This window comes from Alexandromys fortis, unplaced genomic scaffold (assembly GCF_014885135.2).
Source record: "Alexandromys fortis isolate MF-2015 unplaced genomic scaffold, M_Fortis_MF-2015_v1.1 scaffold_127, whole genome shotgun sequence".
Lineage (NCBI taxonomy): Eukaryota > Metazoa > Chordata > Mammalia > Rodentia > Cricetidae > Alexandromys > Alexandromys fortis.
Window position 1 is genome coordinate 3,122,831 of NW_026068006.1, and position 16,927 is coordinate 3,139,757.

The 16,927-nt window shown below is 44.2% G+C and overlaps 2 long non-coding RNA genes across 2 annotated transcripts in view; one reads left to right on the forward strand and one right to left on the reverse strand.

Annotated features, from left to right (window-relative positions):
* Nucleotides 1-4,074: 4,074 nt before the first annotated feature.
* LOC126513269 (uncharacterized) lies at nucleotides 4,075-8,545 on the forward strand. The gene is made up of 3 exons (XR_007595281.1): nucleotides 4,075-5,624; nucleotides 7,334-7,501; nucleotides 7,854-8,545. It is a non-coding gene; the product is annotated as an uncharacterized lncRNA (long non-coding RNA).
* A 4,444-nt stretch (nucleotides 8,546-12,989) lies between these two features.
* The window catches only part of LOC126513263 (uncharacterized), a 575,392-nt gene continuing 571,454 nt past the window's right edge, over nucleotides 12,990-16,927 (reverse strand). Inside the window, exons 3-4 of the long non-coding RNA XR_007595266.1 lie at nucleotides 15,477-15,581; nucleotides 12,990-15,384 (exon numbers count right to left, since the gene is read on the reverse strand). This is a non-coding gene — a long non-coding RNA (uncharacterized lncRNA). The remainder of the gene's footprint in view (nucleotides 15,385-15,476; nucleotides 15,582-16,927) is intronic.

A 16,927-nucleotide genomic window follows, 5' to 3' on the forward strand; every position in this document is an offset into this window, starting at 1 on the left:
CTCTACCAACCTTTGCTGACTCGAGTGAGCGGCTACACTGGCTTTCCAACAAGTGCCAAGGACCAGCACCTCTCGGGAATCTGCCAACTCTCAGTACGCGGTTGGGATCGCTGAGTTATCCCGCTCCGTGGATTGAGCAGCTGCCAGTCTGTCGGTGTCCTCAGCACCAGGCCGCCACTGTTGGACTATCCAGCTCAGGCTGAGTAAGCTAATCCAATAAATCTGTCTTTATAATATTTACGTATTCTATTGGTTCTGCTAGAGAAGCCCGTCCTACACAGTTTAAGTCTTTTGTGGTAACAGAAACTCTAAAATGATGTTGAGAAAAAATCTGAGTAGAGCAGCACAGTTGACAGAGCACTGGCCCAGCTTACACAAGGCCCCCAGTCTCATCTCCAGCACTGTGTAGCTTGGCCATGGAGGTGAACATTTGCAATTCCAGTTCTTGGGAAATGAAGACAAGAGGATCAGGAGTTTAAGTACATCCTCAGCTACACAGTCAGCTCGAGGCCAGCTAGGGATACATGGTGCTCTATCAGAGAACAACAATGACAAATTTCTGAGTAGGGCTTGTGTTCTGCTCCCCTTTCTGTCACTCAGAGCAGGCAGGGGCCCCCTATAGAAACCCCGAGTTTAGTATGGTGCTAGCGCAACTTGGCTCCTGGCTGGGTGAACATAAATCTTCAGGTGGGTGGCTGTGTGAACAAGTTTGCTATAAGGGGAAAAACGCTGTAGTTTATGCATTGTTGTCTGCAAAATCCCATGTGCCAACTCTACCCAGGGCAGTGGTACTTGAAGGGGTTGTCAGTATTTAGGGCGTAGTGCCTAAGGGCAGTCCTTAGGTCTTAGAGGGCTTGCTTTCGAAAGGGACTGCAGAACCTTGCCCATTCTTCTGTCTTCCTCCTGGCTAAGGATTCAGACATTCATATGACTGATATACTCCCAGACCAGGGGGCTGGGATGGATGCCAGGGCTGGTGGCTACACTCCAGACTTAACAGTAGTTCTGCTATGATCTTCTTCCACCTTTCCCAGAGGCCAAAACAAACGGAGCCTCCCACTGCTAAATCTGAACCTTTACACTGTGAGCTAAATAAGATGTTAATTAATTAATTAATTTTTAGTTTCTTGAGACAAGGTTTCTCTGTGTCACTTTGAGGCCTGTCCTGGCACTCTCTCTGTAGACCAGGCTGGCCTCAGACTCACAGAGATCCACCTACCTCTGCCTCCTGAGTGCTGGGATTAAAGGTGGGTGCCCGTATTGCTGGGCCCTAATAAATGAAAAAATGAAAGGCAGAGGTCTGGAGTCCTGTGGATCCTTAGAGAGGGGCAACTGGTGGACGAAGAAAACACGCAGTAGGACCTGACAGGTCTTCTGACTGTTTAACTCAAGCGTCTGGTATACTTCCCTTGGTACGCAGCCACAACTAATACTCATGAATGGACTGAATTAATGGGGAAGAACAAGAGAATCATCCACTGATTGAAAAGGGATTTATGAATGAAACTGTTACATTGATACTTGACATACAATCTCTTAACTGCAAAACTGATGCGAAACCTTTATCTTAGAGAGGGTGACGATAGCCTAGAGGTCTGAAGGATGTGGCAAAGTCCTCCTCTCCTTGTCTCTTTCACAGCTCCAAGTGTGTGGGTCATCTTGATGAAATGCTGACCCTTCCTGGTCCTGCTGCTAATGTCCGGCTCCTCATCACAGTTTGGGCTGCTCACATAGCAATCAACAAAGGGTTGCTGAGCAGAGCGTTCAAAGAGTCATCTAGTGTCCAGATTAGAAAGCCGTGGAGGAAGGAAGAAATCCTTTTTCCTCAAATCATGTTTGGATCAGTTATCTGCATCACATTTGGTGTAAGATAGGTGTTTAGAGGGTTTGTTGAAACAACTGATTAAAAAGAGAAACACGAAGAAAAAATAAAACATTTTGCATCTTGTACTCTTCCACCAAAGAACCCATGTTGACATAAAATCTATTTTTCTCCTATATCCTCTGATATTATTTCTTAATTTGATTTTGCAATAAAACCCCATATCCAGACACATTGACATCATGGAAGGACAACTTAAAATACTCAACCTTTCCCCAATTCCTCTGTTTCGCTATTTAAGGGAGATTGATTTTTAGGGAGAATCTCTGTAGAGTGACATGTGGGTATAAATGCAGGCAAGTGAAGGCTGTGCCCTGCACACAGAGAGCAGAAAGATGGAGATGTCAGGGTCTGTGACATCGTACCCTTAGTTTTGGCCAGTGTTTTCTTCCTTAGATGTGTATGGCTACCGGCCCCTGAGATGTATTTCATCTATTTTACTTCTTGTGTTCCGCTAGGACCCACTGACCACCGCTTTCCTGATAATCTTCTCTTTTACTACCAGCCTGAGAAGATCTGGCTCTGATTCCTCTTGCTGTTGACTTGCCCTTGGATGGTAGGAGATCCCTTTGCATCTCCATTACATTATCCATTTAAGCCAGTCCGAGCACTTGTCATGTAACTGCAGGATGAGAGGCCAGCTTTCCCTGCTGTGGGCTCTCATCCCAGCACCTCCGTCTCAGAGCTTCCTAGCTGACCACTCTCTGCATAGTAAGACCTCAGAGCTTGAGACAGGAAGTGCTCCCTCCTCCAGAGGTTCCGAGCCAGGCTATCTCCTTTCCTTGATTCCATTTTTGTCTGCCAAGCCACCGAGTTCTAAATGATGGGGTTCTTGCTTCCTCTCTTTTCTAATTAAAATATTCCTTGTCATTTCCTTTACGTTCTCAAAATAGATATTCACCTCTCCATTTCCTGAAAGCTAAGATCGTGAGTGGGCACAGGGAGAAAGAACCCTACTTACTTACTTACTGACAGGGAACACAAAGGAAGCCAGTTGGGAAGGACCAGTGGGTGCACTCTGAGCTACGGACTTCTTGGGTTTCTGTGGGCTCACTCGGTGAAGAAACTCTATAGCTTTTCTTTGTGAAACAGGAGTCTGGAAATTAATATTAATTCACCCTCTAAGCGCTTTGGTGATGGGGTTAGTATTTAGGGAAGCAGGGTATATCAGCTTCGTTCTGGGGGACCCACGTTCTGGGGACCCACGCCTCCCTCAGCCCTGCGGTGTAGTGACTGAAGTGTATACCTTTGTCTAACAATGCAATTCCACGGTTCTGTTTGCCTACATGTCTGCCTCTTCTCCAGGTTGATATGAACTCTGGTAAAACTTTTACTTTTCCTCCCCTCATAATTCTTATCTCTGTGTCCACAGCCGTTAGTTAGCTTGCTACTCTGTGCAGGGTCCACCCTTGACATCTGTAGTTAGCCAGTAACACAGAATCAAAGAGCAGCAATATTCTAAAAGGCCACAAGATGGGCTCATTTCACTGTGGAAGTTTGGGACATACTCCTGAGTTACTACATTAACAGTTCTTTTTCTGCAAAAAATGAGAGATTTCATAATGTATTTTCCTGAATCTGAAGTAGGAATTAAAGTGCTTTTACTGCCTAGTTAGTTTCTTGTTCATCTAAAATTATATTAAAGTCATAGTATTACTTATCATTTTCTCTTGTGGCTTTGAAAAACAGTAAGATTTAATCTTTATTGTTCTTTCCATATTATCTTTTTTATAAACTGAAGTAAGTGTCTTGGTACACATGGGAAAGTGAATGGCATTTTTTTTTTTAAAGATTTATTTATTTATTATGTATACAACATTCTGCCTCGATGTATGCCCGCACGCCAGAAGAGGGCGCCAAATCTCAGTACAGATGGTTGTGAGCCACCATGTGGTTGCTGGGAATTGAACTCAGGACCTCTGGAAGAGCAGCCAGTGCTCTTAACCTCTGAGCCATCTCTCCAGCCCTGAATGGCATTTCTTATCCTTAGACCTCAAGATGGTGATTGTCACTATATATGTGTATATATATATATGACGCCTTAGTAAATTGAGTGTTCCTTTGTTCTGTTTCGTGAAAATTGACTCTGTGCCAGGCAGGGAGGCTCAAAATCCAGAGATGTCAGTTAAGCATCATAATCCACACAATGAACCCTGAAAGCCCCACCGCCCAAACCTGCACTGACGGCTGGGAAAAGGTCAGCTTCTGAGGAGACGGACTTGAAGGTGCTCACGGAGACCAGCTGTGAGTTGTCACGTCCACCCTCGACCAGCAAGGAAAAACGCAACACCCGGAACTCTTCTTGCAGTAGTTTTCAGGACTTTATTCACAGCAATATATCCCCTTCTCCTTCTCCTCCTTCTCCTTCTTCTCTTTCTCTCTTTCTCTCTCTTCTCTCCTTCCTCTCTCTCCTCTCTCTGGGCAAATCTCTCTGCCCTTAAGTAGGCATGGGCTGCCAATCCCGAACTGCCAGGTGGGCACCGTCCATAGGTTCACGCATATGCAGGCAGCTGATGATCATTGTGTGATCAGGCATAGGTCAGACTTTAGCCATAGGAGTTGATTATACATCTCCATCAGGTGTGTCACCACGCAGCTTGCCACAGTGAGTTGCAGCCCGGGGCTTCCAGACGCACTTAGCGGTTGTGAAAGTTGCCTGCACCTTCAGCCTCTGGCCATGCAGCTGCCCCTCACTGATCCCATGCACTCTTCACTGCTAATGCAACACACTTCTCTTTTCTTCTTTTTCTCTAAATTGCCGGCACGTTTTTCATGGTTAGAGTCACTGTGTGTGTCATCCTCCCCTCATTCCCAACGTCGTCACTGTGAGCTCTATACTTTCAGGAAGTTCTAACTTGTCTCATGCATCTTCTTGCAAAGTGTAGCCCACACAGTACAGTTGACAGTGTGAACGCTGTGTGTCATCCCTGTCTGTGCACCGAAGAAATTAAAACATGTCTAAACCCCCTACATTTGGGTAAATTCCTGAAGAGCTCGTTTCTGAGAGCAACTCCATGTGTCGGTAGCCCACCACTGCTGGAAGGCTTGAGCTGCCTGTTTGCCACACTCTTTGGGACATCTGCTTTCTGCTCTGGTTCTTCATGAGTTCAGTTTGTCTGTCAGAGCCATTGTGTCTGCGCTGCTATCTTAGTGAACAGGTATGTTCATGCGTTCGGGGGTGTGTATGCTCTTATTATCTGTTACTGCAGAAAGTGGCCTATGAATGTTCTAGAGCACTTTATAAATTCCTCATCAGATTCTGACAAGTAAGTACATTTTTAATCAAAAACTTAGAATGCTTGTGTGTTAACCTCTTGTGATTTCAGACCTCTGGGATCTTTCAGGATTTCCACAGTTGGCATTCATTACAGTGCTGAGGAGTAGGTCTCTCTGTATTATGGTCCAAACTCTATGCCAGGAAAGTCTTGAAGTGTTGACGTTTGTTCAGTAGGCTGGGAAACTGAGACTCAAAGCGAGAGACTTTCTAAGTCTTCTCCAGATATACAATGAAGATGGATTCAGTAATGACCTATTTATTGACTACAGCTTTCACGATATGTCTTTTGGGTGATGTGCATGTAATAGGTCTCAGCAATTTTGTCCCTTTAGAGAAATCATTTAACAGATGCCCCTCTGGTCCCTGTCCCATATCAGGAGCTACAGCTACAGCCTCGGCTCCAAGGCACCTCTAGGCCTTCATGGAAAGAGCAAAGCAGATGATGCCTGTTAGTATGTAGTGAAGGTGTGTCCAAGGGAACAAGGGGAGGGATGGGTAGGGTGTTCAGGGATACAAGGGGAGGGAGAAGAGTGATGTTCAGGGGTGCAAGGGGAGGAAGGGATGGGGTGAGGTGTTCAAGGATACAAGGGGAGAGAGGAGAGGGTTGTCAAGGGGTACAAGGGGAGGGAGAGGAGGAGTACTCAGGGGTACAAGGGGAGGGGAGAGTGTTTAGGGGTACAAGGGAAAGGAGGGTGGATTGGGAGAGATACAATTTAGCTGACCAACCTCTTGTTCACTTGATTGAAGCTGATTTCCAGGCCTTCTTAGGGCATGGTTATTGAGGTGATTTGAATAAAAATGGCTCCCATAGGCTGATAAGCAGTGGCCCTATTAGGTAGGTGTGGCTTTGTTGGAGGAGGTGTGTCACTAGGGGACAGGCTTTGAAGTCTGAAATTCTTCAGTCAAATCTAGTGTGACCTTCACTTCCTGTTTCTGTGGATCAAGATGTAGAATCCTCATCTCCTTCTCCAGCACCATGTCTGCCTGTGTGCAGCCATGTTTCCTGCCATGACAATAATGGACTAAAACTCTGAACTGCAAGCCAGCCCCAATTAAATGTTTTCCTTTATAAGAGTTGCTGTGGTCATGGTGTCTCTTCACAGCAGTAGAACCCCAACTAAGACAGTTTTGTGACAATCCAGTAGGTCCTAGGAACTTATCTCTGGTAGATTCCATTTACTTATTCTACAAGATGAGTCCAAGACGGGCTGTGAGCACGCACAGATTCTAGATGATGGTGTGGGGTGAGGAAAGAAGAAATAATTCCTTTCTTCCTAAGGCTGTTTTAGTGAGGAGACAGATAACAACCAAACAGAAATTGTAAAATTTTAGGGAGGGTGAAGTGAGAATCTGCAAAGTCTGGTCATTAATTTATTAAGGGATGCTATGGAAACTCACGAATACAGAACAAGGTAGATGCAGCTGCTGATCCAGCTGCTCTTGCTCTGCCATTCTGTCCACAGGCGATGAGGACCAGCTGCAAGGCTTGCTCCTGCTCCAACCACGAGAGAGAGAGAGAGAGAGAGAGAGAGAGAGAGAGAGAGAGAGAGAGACAGAGAGAGACAGAGACAGAGAGAGAGACAGAGAGAGACAGAGACAGAGAGAGAATGCCTGTGCATGTGCCCTCTCCTCAATTTTATCTGATCATGCATCCAGAGAAAGGCATGCTCATAGGGCTGGTCACCCCAAATGTCAGGACTGAAATGGATTGAATTCCCATACAGGAGGGCATTTGAAGCAGAGGTAGAACAGCTGGTGCAAAGGCCTAGGGGTTGGGGGGAATGGTTTACTGTGCTCAGTTTAAGAAGGAAGCCAGGCAGTGATGGCATGTGCCTTTAATTCCAGCACTTGTGAGGCCGAGGCTGGCTTGGGCTACAGAACAAGTTCCAGGACCCCCAGGGCTACTCACAGAAACCCTGTCTCAAAAAACTAACAAATAACAATAACAAAAAAGGAAGGCAATAGAAGTCAGAGAGATGGATCAGTAGCTAAGAGTACTTGCTGCTCTTGCAGAGGACAGAGGTCCAATTTCCAGCACCCACATGCACACATGTAGTGCACACACATACATGTGGGCACATAAAATAAAAAACAATTTCTTAAAGGAAAGAGAGAGATAAAGTATGTGCAGTACTAAGGGATTCATTCTCTGTCGCCATTGTGTCTTTGCAAAGGTTGATATCAGCCGTCTAGTGTCTGGGCATCCCTTGGAGAAAGCGCTTACTGCTCTTCATCTTTGGACCATCAGCAGGGATTGTGGCTCAGTGCAAGCAGCTGACACATGCTGAGAGGCAGCAGGAGGGCCAGAGCTGGAGCTGACTCTTCTATAGTGGGGAGGAGAGGTGAGTTCTGTTAGGATGGCTCTAAGCCAAGCAAGCTATCCAGGCATCCGTTGCAGGTGTGTTGATCCATACTATGCCAACTACCCTGAGAGCCCAATGCCTTTTTTATTTTTATTTTGATAAAGGTGGTAAGTGAGGTGGATCAAGAACAGTGTGATAAGGTGAGAGCAATGGTTTTTCTGGTGGGATTCCTGAAGAGTTGGAAGTATCCACAGGAAGGGATATAGGATTTCAGCGGATGTTAATTGTGGTAGAATTCTTGCTTCTCTACTGGCAAGAGACCTCAACCAGATTCCTCTGTGAAGGGCTCCTCTCCTCCTGGTTGCATAATTGTCCTGTCTTTCTACAACAGGGCGAGAAAGAACTATGGAAGTCTGAATCCACACTTGCGGCTAGACAAGTAGACCTGCCCTTCTTCTGCCAGGCTCCAGGGTTCCAAGAGTCAGGCTCAAGACCTGGGTAAAATGTGATGATAATAATAGCCTCTATCTCTCAGAAGAGAATTTCCTCTGTGAGAAAGTCAGCTGGGACCTGTAGTTAGAGGATGGACATCCTAAGAACAAGAGCCTCTCTCTGCTTTGTTCAAATGTCCAATACATAATTTCGCTAGTCATGTTGGATAGACTTCAAAGGGGGGAGGGTTGCATGAGCCGTGCTGGAAGCCCTGGCAATGGTGTCCTCCAGGTCTGGGTCTCTTGTGGGTGAGAGCTTCGTTTGCTCCACTCTTTCCTCACTGCCTGGCTGGACCAGGGTCCTTTCTGAACGCTCTACTCTAGTAGACAAAGTCTCCTTACCTTTTCCAAGGAGGTCATCTGTGTGGCCTAACTCCCAGAACTCTTCTCCCATGTTCAGTACCCACAACATCATGTGTCTGTGACTTTATTTCTTCATTTTCCTTCTTTAGCCATAGCCAGGAGAGAGTTCTCGATTTTTAGTATTGCAGAGATGGATTGGGTCAGCTTACTTAATCCAGGTGATTTCTGTCTTGCATGTTGTTGGTACCCTAGGCAAAATTTTAAAAGTTTCTTTGCCATGTAAGATGGCATAGCCCTGTTTCCAAAGATGATGACATGGCTATTTTAAGACCTTTATTTTGCCCAAATGTCTTTCTCTTAAAAACTATGATGAAATAAAATCGTATGCATGTAAACTCTGTGTGGGAATCTTTTTGCTTCTAGTTTCAATATATATTCATGTCTCTGTAAATAAAGGAAAAAGTCATTCTACACTTTAAATAAAATGAAGAAAAATTTAATTTTGACTATAAGACCTTCCCTCTTCCACAGCCAGTTCTCCCCGCCTCCTTTCCCATGCTCCCCTTAGATAGAATGATTCGAAGAGCCAGGTGTGGCCCAGCCACCTTTCCGTCTTTTCTTCTGCTAATAAAAGAGGAAGCAGATGCCCTTCCCCTGCCCATGCTTTCCTGGCACTCCAATTGAGTTGACATTCAGACCTCCTTGCCTCAGAGTCCTACAGGAGACGCAAATCATCTGGGTTGGCCATCATATTCCCAGGACTGCAGTTCCCTACTATGCTTTTAACCTAAACTGGGCTAATCAGAATTCTTCCTTGAGGCGTTTTCTTTCTTCCTAGATGACTCACTGAGCACATTGTTTCCCCATCTACCCCTCTTCTCTTTGAGGAGGTTGTGAATCACTGTTGCCAGTCTCTACACCTTACCTCTTAGACTGAGATGGCAGGGAACCTGGGAATGGTAACCCAGTGAGTCACCAGGATGGTGCCAGGGACAACTTGGCTCCTGTCTAACTCTTCAGTCACGTGAATGTCTTTCTAGCGAATCTCTTTCCCCTTTAACCAGTTTGTTTTAAGAATTGTTTCTTCGCCTTTAATCCCAGCACACAGGAGGCAGAGGCAGGTGGAGCTCTGAGTTCAAGACCAGCCTGATCAGAGTGAGTTTCAGGACAGCCAGGGCTACACAGAGAAACCCTGTTTCAAAAAAAAAAAAAATTTATTGCAACTAAACCAGTGTCAACTCTTACTAGTTGTTTCTCTTCTCCTAATCCTCCCCTCCCCCAGGTTTCTTATTGGTTTTGCTAATTCCTTGAAGTTTAAAAGCTATGTCTAAAATCAGGGATATCTCTCAAGGAAAGAAAGACCAAGCCATTGGCCTTTCTGACAGTGCTTACATTAATTCATGGTGGCACTCTGTTCGTTTGGATTCTATGGCTCAGCTAATTGGAGAGGTTTACCCACAGCAGTCTTGTCGGCAGAGTGACAAGAGGGTGAAAGCTGGAAGCCTCAATACTTCATTTGTTTCTATTACCAAATTTCCAGAGCGAGAGTAAAACCCTTAAAATGAAATATCCTCATTCCTTCTCATTTTGCTTCTGGAGCTAATGTATTCTCAACAAAATCTTCAAAGCCAAATTATTCTAAGCCAGATCACTTCAGGACATAGCAATTCCAAAGTTCAGGAGGCTGTGGAAGAACTTCCACCAGAGCTCCATCCAGAATATTCTGCCTGAAGCACACGCGCAACGAGGCAAATTTTAGTATAGAATCTGCTGGTGAACATAGTTCTGGGACCCAGAGCTTGTGGCTTATACTGAAGCCTGATGTGCACTTCCAATGACAGAAAAGTCAGCTCTTTCGGGGGGGGGGGGGGGGGGGNGGAGTGGTTAGAAGAATGACCTACGGAGGTTTGAGGTCACTCGGTTCATGTTAAGAAGGTGCTCTAGCCAATTTCTGTCACTGTTTTCTAAGCAATATATGTGCTCTCTATCTGTGAGGTCATCAGAACAGCGCCTCCTCTACAATGGAAACACTACAACACAAAGCGAATCTGGTCAGGTGCTCCGGAGCAGGCAGCAAGCAGCATGTATGCCACAGAACTAACTGAGGCTCGAGCTGAGCTTTCCTGAGTGGGACTCACATTTCACATTTTATTCAGAGAATCAGATCTGGAGCTTTCTAGTCCCAGTGATAAGGGTGGCTGAATTTTTCAGCACAGGCATCTAGTTATGTGATTGCTCCCAGTCTTAAATTTCTTTCTCTGTCACTCTGATAAATGTCCCTGAGAAAATCACCTTGGGAGGAAGGGCTATTTTAGCTCATGGTTCCAGAGGCATATGGTCCACCATGGAGGGGGAAGACATGGCAGCAATCAGAGATGACACAGCAGGAGCAGGAAGCTTGCTGGTCACATCACATCTGTGCTCAGGAAGCAGAGGGTGAGTAAGAAGAGGGGCTGGGCTATTAAGCCTCAAGGTCCATCCCCAGTGACCCATTTCTTGCAGTGAAGCGCCAAATCCTAAATATTCCACGCTCTTCCTAGCCTTCTGTCCCAGCCAGGGACCCTGTTCAAATGCAGGAACCTATGGTGCATGCCTCACACTACAGCACTCACTATGTGTTGAGTGAGGGTAAGCTAGGCACTTGACATGTAAAGGGAGACAGAAAGGACCTGGATTTTGCTTTTGTCTACTTGTTTTTAATGGATGTTATAAGTCATTGTAACCAAAGCAACTTGTCAATAAAATAGTTTATTGGGGCTTATGTTTCAGAAGCCGAGTCCTTGAGCATCATGGCTGGGAGCACAGCAACAGGCAGGCGGGCATGGTGTTAGAGCAGAGGCTGAGAACTTCCATCTTGATCCACAGTCATGAGGCAGAAAGATAAATGGGAATGATGCCAGCTTTTGAAACTTCACAACCTTTCCCCAAGGACTTGCCTCCTCCAATCCTTGACAAACAGTTCCACCAGCTGGGGACCAAATATCCAACACACAAGCTTACGGAGGCCATTCTCTTTCAAACCACTAGAGGGTTCATTCAGCTCCTAGTCTAGCAGGAGATAGACACCATACAGATCACAGCACTGCAGAGAAAAGTTATCCTAACTGGGTAGGGTACCACAAGTCTAAGAGGTGGAGGATAGAAGCAGGAGGATATGAGACTTGTCTCAAAAATCAAAATAAGCCCAAACAAATGGACGAATTATTCTATGGGCTATAGAGAAGAAGGACAGGTTGCTGAGAGTGAGAATAATTAGAAGGATATGTTTAAAGCTGGGGAGCTAAGAAGAGCCTTAGAGCAATAGTTCTCAGCCTTCCTAGTGCTGCAGCCCTTCAACACAGGTCCTCCTGTTGTGCTGACCCCCAACCACAAAATTATTTTCACGGCTACTTCATAACTGTAACTTTGCTACTGTTATGAATTTTAATGTAAATATCTGTGTTCTCTGATGGTCTTTTGCGGTTCGCTGCTCTAGAAGAAGCTAACCTTTGATCTGAAGTCTGAATGCGAAGAAGGACGAAGAACTAGTCAAATGACGACTAAGGAAAGGATGCAGGCAATCAGAGGGGCAACCTAGGCAATGGAGAAGACATGGCAGAGGACTTCTACTGCAGCAGACTAACCCCAGTTCTTAAAGAAGCACACACATGTACCTGGATGCTGGAGAGGGGTGGAGGGAGTAGGCGGAGCGTAGGATGCTTGAAGGCAAGGGAGGGTGAAGGAATTATACACAACTTACTTCACCTTAAGCCAGATGGGAACTGGAGCTCACTCATGTTTTAAAGAGATCAGATATACTCATGTTCAGAGAATGACTATGCCGGGCCTAGTCAAAGCAGGAAGACTAATTAAGAAATCATGACAACAAACTGCAGAAGAGATGAGGTGGCTCAGACTAGAGCCAGAGCAATGTGACTGAGAAAGTCAAATGGATTTGAGATATGCATATACAAATTTTACTAGTAGGTCGTGTATAGAAAACATTGTCACAGTGTGGGCTTTGAGTGACTGCATGGGTAGTGGTGGTATTTAGTCATGAATAAAAGACTTTTTTTTTTTTCAAGTCGGTTTCTCTGTGTAACAGCTCTGGCTGTCCTGGAACTCTCTTTGTAGCTCAGGTTGGCTGAGAACGCATAGAGAGCCACCTGCTGCTGCCTCCCAATTTCTGTGATTAAAGGCGTGCACCACTGCAACATGGCCAGAAAAGACTTTTGAAAAAAGAGATTTCCCCAAGATATGGGAATGGTAGGCTTCAAATGCCTACAGCCACCTTATAGAGACTTCCCTTAAACAGCTGAATGTACTAGTCTGGATTTCAGAACCAAGGTTTGGCTGGGAGATTTAAACAAACAAACAAGCAAGCAATCAAACGGCCATAAAACACTACCAGAACAGGGCCATTAACGAGGACCTATTAATCTGTTGTTTCTACACAGGCCTTGTGATTGGTTCTTATTTGTGTTTTTGTTCCCCAGAATCAGAATCTAAGATTATGCCTTGCATTTACTTGTCACATGACCTCAGTCTCCCTTGACCTGAAATAACTCTTTGTCTTCTGAGATCATGACGTTACTGAAATGTAGAGGGCACAACAGCCCTTAATTTGGGCTTGTTGGAATATTTTTTTATGCCTAAGTTAAAAGTACATTTCTGGTAAGCAAGGTGCTTCAGGATCCAAGCGAGAGAGCGAGGTGTCTGTGCTGTGGAGGAGTGGGAAGGTGCGGTGCGCAACTGCCACCCCTGCCAGAGCGGAAACTTGGATGGGCTCCACTTCCGGCTCCTCCTTCGCGTTAACTGGGTTGCAATCATGCCGGCGACCCAGACTGGCGCTTACAGACAGGACAGGACAAAAATCCCGAGGTAATGGAGCAAAAAGACTGGAGCTGTGTCTTTGAATGACCTCGCGGAACTGAAGTGTCTCACTGGCCCAGACGGCTTCCTCATCTTTCTGAGGGAGAATAAACTTACCTGATTAGAGTCACCATTTCAGAGCGTTTTTCATAGCAGCACAATTCTGCCACTTTAACTTTTCTTCCCTGCTCAGTAAAGGATCTCTGTGAACACAGGTGGTTGGTGTGGTTTGTGCCTAATCAGGGGTCTGGAGGGCGCCTCGACTGTGCAGGAGCCCCCTTCAAGTGTAATGAATCAAAGAGGCCTTTCGGTGCTTAACCAGTCACGGCTATTAAGTGAGTTAGGGGCAGAGAAGCCGTGTGTGTGTGTGTGTGTGTGTGTGTGTGTGTGTGTGTGTGTGTGTGTGTAAAGACATAACTGAGCTAGCAGAATTCTTTCCTGGACCAGGATTCTGTGAATTTCTGTTTTGATTGTTACACAGCACCAGCTATTTTAATTCTGAGATGAGAAGACTCATTTTTTGATGATGGGAAATGAAAGTTCAGTTGTAGAAGTTACACAGATGGCAGAAGGAGCAGACTAATAACATTTCCGTGAGCTTGAGGGGCTACAATTATTTTTAAAAAGTTCACTTTATTCATTTTTTTTAAAAAAATATGTAGTGGTTACATATAAGCTTGAAATCAAATGATTGAGAATAATAAAATCAAATATTCAATTAAAATAAAAAGAAATAATAGAGAAACCTCAAAATACAAAAAAATTAAGAAAATTGAAGAAGGGAATATAAATCAAAGGAAGATGAACTAAACCAAAAGCTAAGTACTCCCAAGATTAGAACAGATAAAAGACAGAGATGTCACCAATGAATATAGTAGAAAGTGAAGAGTAGGGATAACTGCATGCCAGATAAGATATCAAAGAGGTGGATATCACAGATTTCTTTTAGTGTAGTGAGTTGGAGAAAGTTTGAACAAATGACACCAGGAAATGGAATTCCCCAGCATGAGTTCAGAACATGTACAAGATGCGAAAAATCTGCTTTCAAACACGAGCGTGTTTGAGAAGGTCCCTGTCTCCTATCCTCACAGATAGACTTTGTAGAGCCTTTAAGGAAATATAATCCTATTTATAAAACATGCCTATGTAACAATAAAAGAAGTTGCACTTCTCAGCTCCTTTTACAAGTCCAGGATCTCAGATATAAGACAGTTACTGTAAGAAAGGAAAACTGAAGGCTGTTCTCATTTATGAGCATGCATTTGAAGAGTCTAAATATGCTATTTTCAAACTAAATCCCAACTGAATGAAAAATGTGAGGTCTTAGGTATGCAAGAGGCATCTCGATCTGGGCATGACTTGCTGACCAGCTTTCTGTAATTTGACAGAATCACCTCAGAGTCTGAGGAGGTTAGATGCAATACAGGACCCCTGTGTCTGGCTCTGCTACTATCAAGAAATGGTCACACGTGTACTGGCTCGAAAGAGCAAAAGTCTTCTGAAGGTTAGAAATCTAAACGCAGAATCATCATGCGTAGATTAAAGTACTCTCAGAGTGCGGGAAGCTTCACGGGAGAATTTGCTGCTCCTAGCTCAGGAAGCTGCCCCTTGTCCTTGGACAGGGCCCCGTCCTTTGTCTTCAAAACTGGTTCAGTAGCATCTTCTTGCTGTCTTCTCTTTGGCTATGACCTTGTCTCCCTTCCATAAGGAAGCATGCAATTTCATTGACTCAACTAGATAATTCATAATATTCTCCATGCTTGGAAATCTTAATCACACCTGAAAGTCACTTTGCCACTTAAGGCATATGCACAGGCTTTTGAGATGAGGACACAGTTTGTTGTAGTTTATCGGCAGAGAGAACGGATCATGATATACAACAAACCCACGTGGAAGTTTATTGATGGGGGCTGGAAAGGGAATCGATGAAGAGAGAACAAGAACGGGTGGAGCGTACTTTAAAAAGGGGCTTTTACGCATGCGTACTGAGCATTATGCAGCCACGCCATACACGTCCTGTCCCGACCTCCTCTTTCACCCCTCCTAGCAATAAATTTCCACGTGGGTTTGTTGTATATAGTAATTTATTCTCGCAACTGCTAAACTACAACACAGCTGTCTTTGGGAGCTGTTGTTTAGCCCACTGTACTCTAAACAGTTAATCTGGGGCTGGTGAGATGGCTCGGCAGGTGAAGGCTCCTGCAGCCAAGCCTGCTGACATGAATCACGGCGCAGGAGACAACTGACACTGATTCCCTCATGTCCTCTGACTGCTCCCTGTAATAATAATAATACAATTTTAATAAAAAAGAAAACCAATTTGTTGAAACTTAACCTAACAACCTGACAATAAAAGTTAGAGATTGTACCTTAAAGCTCCTTAATAAGATGAGTAAGAATCTGTTGTTTTAAAGTCCATAACTGTGTTAAGAATTCCCATTGTTGTTGTTTCCGCTTAATTTTGCTCTGGAGACCTAATTCAGTGCAGTAGATAAAATGGATGAATAATCAGGATAGAACTAGACAGAAACAAAATATTTTTAGACAAGTACTTCTCCATGTGCAAGATTATAAAATATAAAGGCAAATATTAACTAATATGAAAAATCAGAAAAGACCCTGCATAAAAGTGAATTTACTAACATTAACATGATACTTACAAGACAATAGAAAGCATGAAATAAAATTTTTAAATTTAATTCAACCCCTATCTTATGTCCTGCTTGATACCAATCCAGGAAGATGAAAATTTTTAGAGCAAAGCAATAAAACTTTCAGAAGGCGATGTGAGAGGTTGACTCTTGCCAAGGAGTAGCATGGATTTCAGATCTGCCTCCTTTAAAGTGAGTAACTTTGCTTTCCAGAGTCATGTAGAAGAAGTAACCAAGCAAGTGACAGATGCAACTGAAGCTGAATTAATATTCAAAATATGCCACAAAACCTTACAAAGCAATGAAAAAGAGACACCCAATAGTAAATTGTTGACAAATTTGATCAGGCATTTCACAAATGAGATCCAAACAAATAACAGACATCTAAAAATATAGAAAACGTACTCACTGACTTCATATCGGTGAAATGGGAATTGAAACTAAATGAGGAACTGAAGAAATGGCCAAGTCCATAGAGTGCGTAACTGTGCAAGCATAAAGACTGGATTTGGACGTGCAGGACCATCCAAAAAGCCAGGCGTGAGAGCGTGGAGTTTTTATCACAGCTCTGGAGAGATCATGAGGCTAATCTGTAAGGTTAGCTGACCAGTCAGCAAGGTTCAGATTCAGTGAGAGACCTTGCCTCAAAAATCAGAAGAGACCTTTTGAGGACAGTAACCAAGACTCAGCTGCGGCTGCCACATACTTGCACTCCCATTTGCGTGTGCACACGTATTTAAACTGTACAGCACATAGTGTCAACAACGAATCCCATGGCACAAGGTGTACAACTATCTACTGGCTCAACGAATCCTCGGAAATGAAAATGAAAAGTTCTTCTTTGTGAGTGGAGGGGTTCTTGTAGGAACTGAACCAAGAAGCCCAAAGACATGGAAACTGAAAGTCACCCACCATATTAAGGGAATTGAAAGAAAAAAATGGAATACTCTCCAGAATATTCATGGAGTGCAGACATTGATAAAATTGCTCATCGTAGACAATGCAATTCCCATCACAGTTCTAATGGCATTTTCAAAGGATAAAAAATTCTAAAATTCCTATAGAACCACAAATGTCTCTGAGTAACCAAAGAAAATTTGAGACAAACAAACACAGAGGTATCCCACTACTTGAGCTACAATCCTTACCTCATACTGACTGAAAAACAA